Here is a 14,201-nt window from a genome sequence, read left to right on the forward strand (position 1 = left end):
ACTGTATTGTAATAACAGTAGTGGGTTTTTTAAAATAAATAATGGTTTATTGGTAACTTCGTCTACGCTAATGGAATACGCTAGCCGGGCACTAGCGAAGGATGATAAGTGAGAATGAAAAGGCAGGTCAGTTAACCCATCGTAATTAATTCACTTGGAATAAAACACGTTAGTTTCCAGGTGGAACCGCGAAGAGGTTGATTAAACAGGGTACATTGCTAGCTATAGGGCTGATAATCCCCATTTTCAATAATCCTTTCTCCTCCCTAGTAGTAATGTTTTATTAGATTTCTGTTAATTCTATTCTGGTTTAGATTTCTATGTATTATTACCTCTAACTCAGATTTGCTATATCACAGTAATAAACTCTCATAATCTTATTTCTTGTTATTATTACATAAGGATATTAAACAAATTTCCTCCAACTCTATTAAAACACAACCTTTTTATTATATAAAAATGTCTGTACATCAAATTAAAAACGTCAATAGGAGAGAACATTTACCGGAACTGCCGGCGGAATTTCCGCCGAGTGGCTCCTAACAAAGGCGGACTTGTGATCTAAAGTATCCTAGGTAAACACGGATGCAAAGCGTAATAATTTCCGTATCTGAGTCGAAACTTTGCGGGGAGGAAATTTGATCAGGCCGTGATTAAAGTGTAGGTAGCTATACACGAAAAATGGTTTTAGTTTGTCTAAATATATTGCATCTATCTTAAATTTGTTTTATGGCTTCAAAGTTTATGATTATAATTTTCTATATTAACATTTATTTTATATCATTCATTAAGTTCTCATTAATTGTTAATTATCTTCAATTATTCTTGTCTTCTATAATAATTACTACAACCGATACTATAAGCGCAAGATGGAGTATCATTTCAACCAATAGCTGTCCAATGCTGTACATAAACCTTCCCCACAAAGGGAGTTTTGCCAGAAGTTGCTACGCTTGGCAGGCGGGTTAGCAACTACGATTCGGCTTTTAGAGATGTTTTAGGAGGGACTCTGCTGCCAATCCCTCTATCAGTAAGTTTCTTTTGTCGCCTTTTGCGACACCCACAGGAAAAGGAGGGGTGGCCTATTCTATCTATGTACAAGTTAGAATATAATGATCTAAAAACCTTATTCAGTTTATTATAAAATTAGATTTAAAAGGTACATTTTGAAGTCACCTAGCGAATACATTCTAAAATATATATAATGAGGAGTACCGCGAAGGTTGTGTAATGTAATGTTATGCCATATTTGTTAGTATGTTGGTGTATCGAGTTCGCGCGAGTTCGCCAAATTCCGAGCGCGTAAAGCATGTCGCACCTAACTTAATTAAATTCTATTATACGGCAGCAAAGATAAATAACTCCCGCCCGTTAGAGACGTACGCCCCGCCAAAGTGGAAGTTGAAATTTAGAAAGAATGAAGTAATTTCTTTTGTGGAAGCGCCGCGACTCAGTTGAGACGAGACCTAATGTTTTGGTCGTTCGTTTTAGCGGTAGGTTTTTGTAAGATCTTTAACGTGTCTTGTGTTTTTCTTGTATATGTTTTTCACTAGAAAATATCTATATAAATAAAAAAAAATATTGCTAAATGTATATAAGTACTAGAGATGGGTAATATATGTATATCTATACATATATATCTGATATCTATATATTCTAGTTACAATATCTATATATAGTTAAATACCAGAGGGAGACTTTGTCCTATTCGTGTTTCAAGCGTGAAGCAGTTGTGTTTGCATGGCTGTGTTTCGGTTTGAAGGGTGGGATATGGCGTGAATTTACTGGGTACAGAGGAATAACATCTGAACCCTCAGGAATGGCAACGTATGGGGGGTATCATGAGCGAAACAGTATAATCTGTTATGTCCATGGTACTGCTCATGCCTATAGGCGACGGTTACCACTTTCCATCAGGTGGGCCGTCAGCTTGTTTGTCTTCTGAGTAGTGTTAAAAAAATCTCCCTCAGTTATAAACTGATTTGAATAATTCTTTTTTTATTTATGCATTGTCATTTCTAAAGACTCAAGTGTTAAGGCTAAATTGCATAAAAAAAATAAACATACACTTTAAAAAGAATATCGATTTATTTATTTATTTATTTACAAGAAACATGGTAAATGTATTGATGTTAACAATAAGTATAAGTCCTCATATTTCGCCATAATTAGGCATGCAAATATAAAAACTTAAAACGAATAAATGTTAGTTATTAAAATTCGAAATGTTATATAAAAAAATGCATCAAAAATGTCAGCCACTTGTCAACAATAAAAAAAGAAAGAAATGTCATTGTCAATTTTGATTGAATATAATATCGTAAATTGATAATTTCTGTAGTAATAATTTAAATTACAGCACTTTTGATAGTGGTTTTACTTTATACGCCCATACATTAATTGCACTGACCTCTTGTGATGAAAACCGCACTGTCCATTAAGCATGGGTAAAATCAGTGCTACTCCGGTATCTATATATTGGGTTTCTATTAACATTCATAGTTGGTTGCTGCTCATCCCTCTACCATATGCTCCATATTGTTAACATTACTAATTGTATGTATATTTCCATATTCCATATATATATTATTACCATGTTTCTTGTAAATAAATAAATATTTATTCAGTCATTCATTCACTCAATGTATTTTTATAATTCTTCTATAGTCAAAATAAACATATAATATCGAAACAAATAAGTGTAAAAAATTATTTTTATAGTGTTCTTTTATTCGATACTATTTATTTATTTAAATTGTAACGCACAGTCAAATTCTATCTACATTTGGCAGACTTAACACCGGACGGTGTTCCCTACCATTCAACTATTGAGAGACAGAGAAATAAGTAGGCGGTACTTTATTGAATAGGGAAAAAATAAAGCAATACTTAATATATTCATATAATATAAACATATAATTAACCTAATATAAACGTACACGTAACATATTAAATATATAAATAATATTATATATTTATTTCGATATTAAATGTTGAATAACCTGTTATTAAGCCAATATAGTGATATTGTAGCTTATTCTTATGTAGATAATGCTGTATATTATATTATATACTAATTTTTTGTGGAAATAATAGTCAGTCGTCATTGTCGCCAATTAAAGACAATTGCATTAAGCTAGCCGGCACAGGGGAGTGCAGAATGCATGCATTTCTAATTCAGTTAGCACCATTTTAAAGTCAAAATACGTGTAAGCGTTGGAAATATGAGTGAAATAATTCTTTTTGTAAATCCAGTTCATAAAGTTGACTAAATTTTGAGCAGTTAAAAATTCGATGTTAGTTTATTTTTCATTACTAGTATTTATACTTATATTGTGAAGAGAAAAGATTTGTTTGTTTGTTTGTTTATATTTTTTTTACAACGCAGAGGGCAAACGCGCATTCGGCTCACCTGATGGTAAGTGACTACCGCCGCCCATGATCACTCACAACACTAATGGCATTGCAGGTATGCTGCCGGCCTTTTAAAAAGGAATATGCTCTTTTCTTGAAAGTTAAAAATAAAATAAATAAATACTAAAAAACTACTCAACATATTTTTCAATTATTTCACTATAGAAAGTTACATTAGCAGCGAATAATATAGGCTATATATTGTTTTTGGAAGTTTTATTTACCAGCTTAATCACCAGAATATTCCCTAGAATTCCTAGACTACAGTATGGGGTTCTTCAAAAAGAGTATACATAGGTTTCTTTAAGGTCTGCAACGCAACTTTAGATCTTGAAGGCGTCTGTAGGCTACAGTGATTGTTTACCATCAAACGGGCTGCTTGTTTGCCACTTTTGTAACATAAAAAAGGTAGTAGGTAATATTATAAAAATGAGAGTAAGTTTGTTTGTTACTAAAAGACGTTAAGAAACGTCTTAGTGGCTTAATCAATCACTATGAAATTTGATACACACGCACTATGTGGGACTGAAAAGGATATAGACTATTTTTTATGCGATCATACAGACAAAGTCGCGGGGTAAAGTTAATTTCTTAAATAAAGGAATATCTTAATACAAAATTTTCTCCACTCCAGTCACAATATTACTAGTGAAGTCAGTGTTAACTGTTTGTGACGCTGGAGCGGATAGGGCTATAAAGGAACACTAGTGCTTGAGCACAATATCCGCAGCTGAAACTAAACTGTTTTCTTTAAACGTAGTGTTCTTAAATTGGAACGGGACACGTGATCGTAAGAATTTGTTGTCTACTCCCAGAGAAGGTACGTCCGAGTTCATTAACCGAATTGAGGTGTAAAGTTTTATTTCCATTTCACTGCATAAAACTTTACCGATTAAGATAGATAAATTATTTATTTCGTAGATAAGTTTTACTTTTTTAGTAATTTAGAGATATAGAACTTGTAGCCAATTTAGAATTACTTTTTGTTTTAGTAATTTAGAAATATTAAGCTATCAATTGAACTTGTAGCCGATTAAGAATCACTTTTTGTTTTAGTAATTTAGAGATATTGAGCAATCAATTAAACTTCTTTCCGATTAAAAATTACTTTTTGTTTTAGTAATTTAGAAATATTAAGCTATCAATTGAACTTATAGCCGATTAAGAATCACTTTTTGTTTTAGTAATTTAGAGATATTGAGCAATCAATTAAACTTCTTGCCGATTAAGAATCACTTTTTGTTTTAGTAATTTAGAGATATTGAGCAATCAATTAAACTTCTTGCCGATTAAAAATTACTTTTTGTTTTAGTAATTTAGAGATATTAAGCAATCAATTGAACTTATAGCCGATTAAGAATTACTTTTTGTTTTAGTAATATAGAAATATTAAGCTATCAATTGAACTTCTATCCGATTAAGAATTACTTTTTGTTTTAGTAATTTAGGGATACTGAGGAATCAACTAAACTTCTTGCCGATTAAAAATTCCTTTTTGTTTTATTAATTTAGAGATATTAAGTAATCAATAGATCTTCTCGCCTATTAAGAATTACTTTCTGTTTTAGTAATTTAAAGATATCTATTAAAGTTCTTCCCATATAAGAATTATTAGTTGTTTTAGTGACTTAAAGATATAAATTAATCCTTAAACTACTCTCTAAATTAATCTCTAAATTACTAAAACATATTGCTATGTGCCCCCGGCATAGAATTAACTACTCCTTCCTTTTCTGTGAGTCTTATAAGAGACGCCTAAGGTAACTTAATGATAGAGAGATAGGCAACAGCGTCCCTTTTTAAACATCACTAAAGTTTAATTGCGGTTGCCAATCCTCCTGCCAAGCGTGGCAACAACTGAACCTTAGTTTTTGCATGATGCTGTAATGTAGGCTTCACACAAAAACTACTGCATTATATTAAATGCGATTCTCATAGTTATATTCCTAAAGGTCAAATCTATTTTTCTAATTTGCCTTGATGTTTACTACGTATAATTCACCTTTATCTATTAAGTATATTTATACTAAATTTATGTTTACGTACGTTAATTTATATTATATATGTATTTTCATATCATTTAGTCTTATTTTTATTAGGTTACTTCATTGTACTTAGTGTGTCTGAAAAATAAATACAGAGAGAGAGGTAGATGGCGTAACCATCTACCTTTCTTTCTGTATTTATTTACTATTTATGCCGGGTTGTCTGTAAGAGATTGCTTTTAACGATAAGGCCGCTTTTTGTATATGCACATTCTGTATAAATACTCCTTGTAAACATCTTTTTGACGCAATAAAGAATTTATTATTATTATTAACTGTCTAACTTAAAAACTGGTTTATAATTTATTTTGATACGCCATCTAGTGGTTTATTTAGTTAGTTTTCTTACTTCTAAAATCCGCGTTTACAAAATAGCGGTAAATAATGTAGTATATAATAATAATAAAAATATAATAATGAAAAAACATCAAGAAATACAATGTAAATAAAAGTATAATATAGTATTCGTCTCCTGAACAAACTCCCAGTAAATATATTACATACAGAAAATTTCGTCGGAGTATTTGAATTTCCTACGAGCTCGCTCCCAGATAAATTCCTCCTAGGATATCGGGCGATTTGTTCATGAAAGCCTAAATTATATTGACCGTGAGTTATTTTTCTATAAGGATGCATGCATAAGGAAGCGAGTTTAGTAGAATTATTTTTTGTTATTTAGATTCGTTATTTCTTAAGCGGTACCTTTATGTAATTTTCCGTAGAGGTTTTTTAGTTTCTTTTATTTTTATACAATTTAAAATGGCAAATAAGCTGACAGCCCACCTGATGGAAAGTGGTAATCGTCGCCTATAGACATGAGCAGTACCATGGACATAACAGAGTGTTTTGTTTCGCCCATGATACCCCTCATGCATTGTCATTCCTGAGGACTCAGGTGTTATTCCTCTGTACCCTGTAAATTCACGCCATATTCACAACTGCTTCACGGTAGAAACACGAATGGGACAGAGGTACCGAAGCAATCGACTTTTGTACAAAGTCTCCCTCTGGTTTTAGTTTTAGTTTTAGATTTTACAAAATATACATTGATGTCCGTGACACTCGTGCGTTGCTATGGACTATGGTGTTATGCCTTCATATCTTGTAGGTCACTGTCATATCCCACTCTTCTATAGGCAAGTTGGAGTGGCAATAGGCTGGTCACATAGCACGAAGAACTGACACGGGTAAAAGGTTCTCGAGTGGCGACCCCGTACGGGCAAACACAGTATACAATGACATCCACTAGACGGAATGACGATCTTTAATGCATTACAGGGAGTTAGTGGATGAAAGAGGTTCAGGACCGTTCTTTATGACAGTCTATGGGGGAGGACTATGTTCAGCAGTGGACAGATAACGGTTGTTTTAATGATGTAGATTCCACCCTTCAAACCGAAACAGTCATGCAAATGACTCACGATAAAAATACAAATGGGACAGAGTTACCCACGCCGACGACTTTTGCAGACTCCCTCAGGTTAATACAGTAGATCTACCGTCATCCAGTACACGAATGAATGATTGGAGACTAGAGACCCATTATTTACTTTGTTTCGTAGAAACTGGCATACAAAATAAAGATACTGAAAAACTAAAAGAAGGTGTACTTGCCCGTCGATTTGATGGATGACTTATATGAACACAATAGATTATAAAGAAATGAATAATTTTCGATTTAGAATAATATAATCGACAGTTTTTTTTTATAATTTTTTTTTATAATAAATATCATTTTTGTAGTGTTGTAATTTAGTTTTTAATTTTAAATTGATATAAAAATAATTTAAATTCATCCTTTGTTTCAGGTAAGTGATATTTCTGATTAATTAAAATCTTCACTAGTACTACGTAAGTATACCTATTAATAAATGGTTCTTTATTTAAAAAAAATGTAAGAATTTAATAAAAAAAATACAACATGAATAATAGTATTTTCCAGAACTAGATGTATTTTGCGGAATTTCATATCACTGGTTAGTTGATTAGAATTATTTTGTTTAATTCCGCTACCGTAAGTATGACGTACGTGCGACTGCTAACATTTTTAATAGAAGTTCCACTAACTTCTATATTAGTCACGTTCTGACTAATATGACGGTCGAAGATTGATGGCTGATATGAACACTCTTAGAATGTCTACTACTAATAAAATTAGCAGTCAATAATCAAATGTTGGCAGCAGCACGTATACTAATGGTAGCGGAATTAAACAAAATAATTCTAACCGACTAACGAATTAGTAATATCACATCTGATCTTATTACCTCAATTGAACTTGTAATAGAGGAATTAGATTAATTAACCTAGCATCGCAAATTTACGCTACTATATCAATGACACATCAACATCATATTTTTTCACATACATGTGGTAACGAAAACGTGTCTATAGATTCTTTATTCAACTATCTAGTTATTTTAAATACCTAAAACAACTTATAGAATGTACCCAAATTTCCCAATCCAATAATCGAACCTGAAACATCATTTGAAGGTAAACAACACAGCTGAACTACGGAAGTCGACAAAGTAATATAGAGCACGTTTAAACAATACAGTAGCGACATCTACAATGTTTTGTTTCAACAAAGCGCAAATACTGGGGCCATCTATAGTAACTGCAGCCTTCTTTGTCCACGGCATAAAGGCGCTAGAGAGCTCAGCACCGAACACCCCTTACTCCTCATTGTTTAGCAGCTTTTAATTTTGCAATGTATTTATTTAATACTTCTTGCGACCGTTTTCAAACAGTTCAAGCTCACTATAAACGGAATAAAGACAAAGACGTAGTTAAGATTTTTACATTTATTTTTCTAAGTAGTTTTTAAAAACTATGTAATACTAGTTCTTACTCGCGATTACGTCTATGTGACTGGGCTATAATTCTTTTAATCCCGGAAAATGAATATGAGATATTTTTGTTGACCGGGATAAAATGTTAAACACTGAGTGTTTATGAAACAAAGACGTAGACTACTTCTTCACATCAAATATGGCATGTATATCAAATTTCATAACGATTGTTGAGCCATTAACGGGTCAGGATGTAACAGACAGTCTTACTTTTCCATTCATAATATTAGTAATGCATTCAAACAAATAAAATTAATTCATTCAGTCGCTCATTCGTTCTTTCGTTCTTTCGTTCTTTCGTTCTTTCGTTCTTTCGTTCTTTCGCTCTTTCGCTCTTTCGCTCTTTCGCTCTTTCGCTCTTTCGCTCTTTCGCTCTTTCGCTCTTTCGCTCTTTCGCTCTTTCGCTCTTTCGCTCTTTCGCTCTTTCGCTCTTTCGCTCTTTCGCTCTTTCGCTCTTTCGCTCTTTCGTTCTCTCGTTCTTTCGTTGTTTCGTTCTTTCGTTCTTTCGTTCTTTTATTCTTTCGTTATTTCGTTCATTCGTTCTTTCGTTCTTTCGTTCTTTCGCTCTTTCGTTCTTTCGTTCTTTCGTTCTTTCGTTCTTTCGTTCTTTCGTTCTTTCGTTCTTTCGTTCTTTCGTTCTTTCTTTCTTTCGTTCTTTCGTTCTTTCGTTCTTTCTTTCTTTCGTTCTTTCGTTCTTTCGTTCTTTCTTTCTTTCGTTCTTTCGTTCTTTCGTTCTTTCGTTCTTTCGTTCTTTCGTACTTTCGTACTTTCGTCCTTTTGTTCTTTCGTTCATTCATTCATTCAATAATTATTAAAAAATGACAATAAATGAATGAAGAAATGATGATCATTTAGGTAATCTATGATAATTTACCTGAAATATCACGAGGTTTCGAACAGATTATACCGGCAGTAGCCACGAGTAAACGAGCATGTGGCTCACTTGATGGTAAGTGACTACCAACGCCCATGATCACCCGCAACAGCAGAGGAATTGCAAGTGTGCGCCGACCTTTTAAAAAGGAATATATTTTTTTCCTGAAGGTTATGATGTAAATAGTATATAGTAATTAAGGTAAACTATCATAGTTTACCTTAATAATCCTTATAAAGTCATTTTCCATTTTTTTATAAACTAAAACATACAGCACTAAAATTTAAAAGTTAATACGAGTATGATTATTAAGACATTTGAAGTCTGAAAAAGCAATAATAATGATCAAACGTCAGACGAAGCGGCCTCTTAATGCGTTCGTTAACGTCAAATATAAATTTCAAATAAGATAAAATTGGACAACAAATTACTGTATAGGTACCGTTAGTAATTACATTTGTAATTATCTGACACGTGACAAGTTTTGATGTTTACTCAGGTGCAAAATGAACTAAGACTCTAATAATTTGGTGGCAAATTGCTTTCGGATCTACTCGAGTGGTTCGTTCCATCATATGACACCCTCAGAGACCAGTCTGAAATGTAATCACAAATAGGGTAACTAGAAACATCTTAATGCATATCGAGTTCCATTTCCTTCTAATATAAAAAATATGAGAGTTTATAATTGAATGAATGAATGAATGCATGAATGAATGAATGAAATCTTTTTATTGTTCCCTTCAAAGAATGATACAGATAATAAATATTAACAGTATGTACACAAATATATAAAAACTTAATTACATAAAAGCAATATAAATAAGCAACAATGGACGGCCTTATCGCTAAATAGGGATCTCTTCCAGGTAACCTTAGAATGTATAGGAATAATGAAAATTGTGTCTGATCGAGACGTAATAGAAAAAATAATAAAACAAAAAAAAGCTAAAGATAAATTTAAATGTAGTATAAATAATATAAATAAAAATATAATTACACATTGATATTTAGATATAGGATATTTAGATAATTTACCAGAGGCAGACTTTGTACAAAAATCGATTGCTTGGGTACCTCTGCCCCCTTTCGTGTTTCAACCGTGAAGCAGTTGTGTTTGCATGGCTGGGTTTCGGTTTGAAGGGTGGGATATGGCGTGAATTTACTGGGTACAGAGGAATAACACCTGAGTCTTCAGGAATGGCAACGCATGGGGGGTATCATGGGCGAAACAGTATACTCTGTTATGTTCATGGTACTGCTCATGTCTATAGGCGACGGTTACCCCTTTCCATCAAGTGGGCCGTCAGCTTGTTTGCCATTCTAAGTTGTATAAAAAAAAGGTAATTTTTTAAGTTTGCCTAAGAAACTAACAGGCACTAGACATTTAAAAATATTATTTTTTCATGATGCTTAGAATGAAAAATAAAATTGTAATACTTATGGTATTTTGCATTCGTTACTATTTCTATAGACAACGATGTTACACCTCTATGCCCTGCAATTTCACTGCCATATCCCAATCTTCAAACCGTAAACATAATTAGCTGGATTTCACTGATATTAAACTCTCACTCTTCACCGACGTTTTCCCTAGAGATTGCGGTATGGGGTTTTTCAAAAGACGGTATTAAAGTTGTCAGGGTTCGTTGTACGCACGTGTGAACTAAGTATTACAAGCGACCGCAGGCCGTGATAACCATTTAATAAATGACGTGATGTATGCTTATTTACTTTTGTGATATAAACGAATTAATTTTTGAATGATTTTAAATATCTTCGATTTTTTTTATACCACTGAGGTGGCAAACAAGCATACGGCCCACCTAATGATAAGTGGTTACCGTATCCTATGAACACCTGCAATACCAAAGGTATTACGCGTGCGTTGCCGACCCTGAAGAAACCTCTTTACCCCCGTTTTGAAGAACCCTATGCTGTAGTCTCTTGGGAAAACCTCGGCAGGGAGCTCAGTCCACACCCTGAGTGAACACTTATCTTGTCTTATTTTTCACATATGGGGTCAGCTAATCCGATGCACGTCAACCCATACGGATCTTTTGTGCTTCCCCGTGCCTTATACCATCATTTCATAGATCCTATATGTTACCCTAACGATATCCCGCGATGAGTGAACACTTAGAAATAATCCGAGTGAGCGTTACTGAGTGACCACGTGAGTCAGTGGTCTTCCCCTTCCCCTTTTGATCTCTACTTTTCCTTCTACTGTGCTCTTTAAAAATCGTCATGTCGTGTAAGGTGACCTAGAGTTTTGCCATAACAATAATAATATAACATAGTAACAAAATTTAAAATTTAGACGAATTTGGAATGTACTTCTATAAGAAGTCACTTAAAAAGAGACAGGATAGTGGTCCAATCTGGGAAATAATTTAGGTAGACATAGAAATAACACCTGTTACAAATAAATATATATAATTTGCATATAAAACCTAGTGTATTCGCGGTAGCCGACATAAGTTGCACAATGTGAGAAATAGCAGAACAAATACGTCTCCCCAATGGAATAGTGATAGAAACAGGTGTCGAGTGCGACCTCTACTGGACAAATAGTTTTTAACTCTTCTCAGATACAGGACGCTTTTATTTATATACACTACGGTACTAATAAACATCTGAATATTGTGTTCTATTTAGAATTAAATGAAAATTTTACTAATTTCTACAGAGAATCTCTTGCATGGAGAGAGAATAGAGAATAGCGTATAGGTCATTCTTATGGTATCTTATGTAACTTTCTAACCTGAACATAAACCTCCCCCTTAAAGGTTTTGCCAGTAGTTGCCAAACTTGGCAGGCGAATTGTCTAATGTGTCTATAAATATCTAATGTGTCTACAAAATATCTTCTCATTCATCTATCATATGTGTTTTATCAAAATAAAATTTCCTATTCTTTATTAGTTGAATTGTTTATTTATTTTCACTTCAGCATATAGTCAATATTCTGAAGTAAAAAAATAAATAAACGATAGAAATATGACTAACTATATAGAAATTGATCACAACAAGATGAAGAAGTTGTACAAGTCTTTAATCTAAGGGACAAATTAAAGAAAAATTCTATAACTTCATTTCATTATGATCCAGTTTATATATAGTTCGTGACATTTTTACCGTTCAGCGGAGGCTCCAAAGCGGAATGAGAATAGTTTATTTTTATTGTCTGCCCTTTTTAGTGGGGCGGAAAACGTTCGTAGCATTTCGACCCTTTAAATGAATAGGAAAATTATGGACTTTCAGTTAGTTAAACTCTTTTATTCAGTTAAAAAAGTATTATATTAATATTTGAACTAACTATAGTACATTACTGCAGCGGCCAGCAACTGAGGCATTGATGGACGAACGTACAAATGTGAGCCGAAGCGTAGCCGAGGCACACATACGTGAGTCCATCAACGCCTAGTTGTGGCCAAGGCTTGTATAGTACTTTTCTCAAACAATGCTCGGAAATCAAAAACATAATTTTAATTTTTAAGTTCAATGACGAATAACGAACAATAATAATTTTTGACGCGCCATAATGTTCCTTTGTTTCGTTTTTTCAATAAAAAGCTTTCTATTTGCAAGCCAGTTCGAAATTTAAATTAAACCTTTTATTAGTCATCACCTTGGTAGCTATGTTTCGAAGTAAAAGGTCATTCAATTTTTAAATTACAGGACAGATATGAGTTTTCATAGTAATTTATTTGGCCGAAAAACACGACAGATATGGATTTTCAAATAACTTTTGCCGGCCACTGCCCGCATGTATCTGGCTGGCCAGACGGTACGGTACGGCAATTTTGATTTATCTCGAGGAAGTTTGCAAAATAATGCTCACATTTCCAAGCATGTTTGAGAAAAAAATATTTACTACCTCCTTTTTTGATTAATTTTTTTTTCTATGCAACTTAGAACGGCAAACAAGAAGACGATCCACTTGAAAGAAAATGGTATCCGTCACCTATAGACATGAGCAGTACCATGCATATAACAGAATACACTGTTTCACCCATGATACCCTCCGTACGTTATCATTCTTGAAGACTCAGGTGTTATTCCTCTGTACCTTGTAAATTCACTGCCATATCTCACTCTTTATGCTAAAACACAACCATGCAAACACAACTGCTTCACGGTAGAAAAAAAATTGTAACAGACATGCATAAGCAAACGATTTCTGTACAAAGTCTCCCTCTGGTAGATTTTGTCATTTTTGGGAATTGGTACGATAACGAATATGTTTCTATCACTTGATGCGGGATTTTTTTGTGAAACACAACCTTTAATTATTTCGTATAATCCGCCAACGAAAGTGTACTAACGCGTCAATATTACTTCTTAAAAACGAGATGACTATTAAATTAGTTGGGTTATACGAAACAAAACATATTATGATTCGTATAAAGTACTTACAAAATCCTGAGGATTCACCTGCGTGAATCAATAAATGTACAAAATATCCTATGTGCTAAGTTAGAATATATTTGATCGTGTAGTCCCGGCGTAGAATAGCCACTCCTTCCTTTCCCATGGGTGTCATAAGAGCCGACTAACAGAGAACGAGGGATGGGCCGCACCGTCCCTTTTTAAAACACCTCTAAAGCCTAACTGCGGTTGCCAAACCGCCTACCAAGCATGGCAACTACAAGTAAAACTCCTCAAGGGGAGGCTTATGTTCAGCAGTGGACATTTAAAAGTGATATAATGATGATAAAGTTAGGGTATAACCTACTACACTGATACGTGTACTAAATTTCCTTCAAATTCGTTTAATAGTTATTGCGTAAAAAAGTAACAAATATCCAGCTATCCATCCCACTCTTACAAACTTTCACATTTACAATATTAATGGGATTCGTATGTTATTTGTTCGTATTTACCACTTTCAAAGTCGTTAAATTAAAATACTAAGAATTGCTTGTCATTATTTTATGTTTATATATATTTTTTTTCTAAATAAGAGAGGTGTTCGTTTTCTGTTCTCTATATTGCACGGAACCTGTTTCCT

General features: G+C 33.4%; 1 protein-coding gene across 1 annotated transcript in view; it reads left to right on the forward strand.

Moving 5' to 3' along the window:
• LOC113519268 (CUGBP Elav-like family member 3-B) overlaps positions 1–14,201 on the forward strand; it is a 981,529-nt gene that overhangs the window by 498,169 nt on the left and 469,159 nt on the right. The gene's annotated exons all lie outside the window — the stretch shown is intronic.

This window comes from Galleria mellonella, unplaced genomic scaffold (genome assembly GCF_026898425.1).
Source record: "Galleria mellonella isolate WM207_F2 unplaced genomic scaffold, CSIRO_AGI_GalMel_v1 utg537, whole genome shotgun sequence".
In the NCBI taxonomy this organism is placed as follows: domain Eukaryota; kingdom Metazoa; phylum Arthropoda; class Insecta; order Lepidoptera; family Pyralidae; genus Galleria; species Galleria mellonella.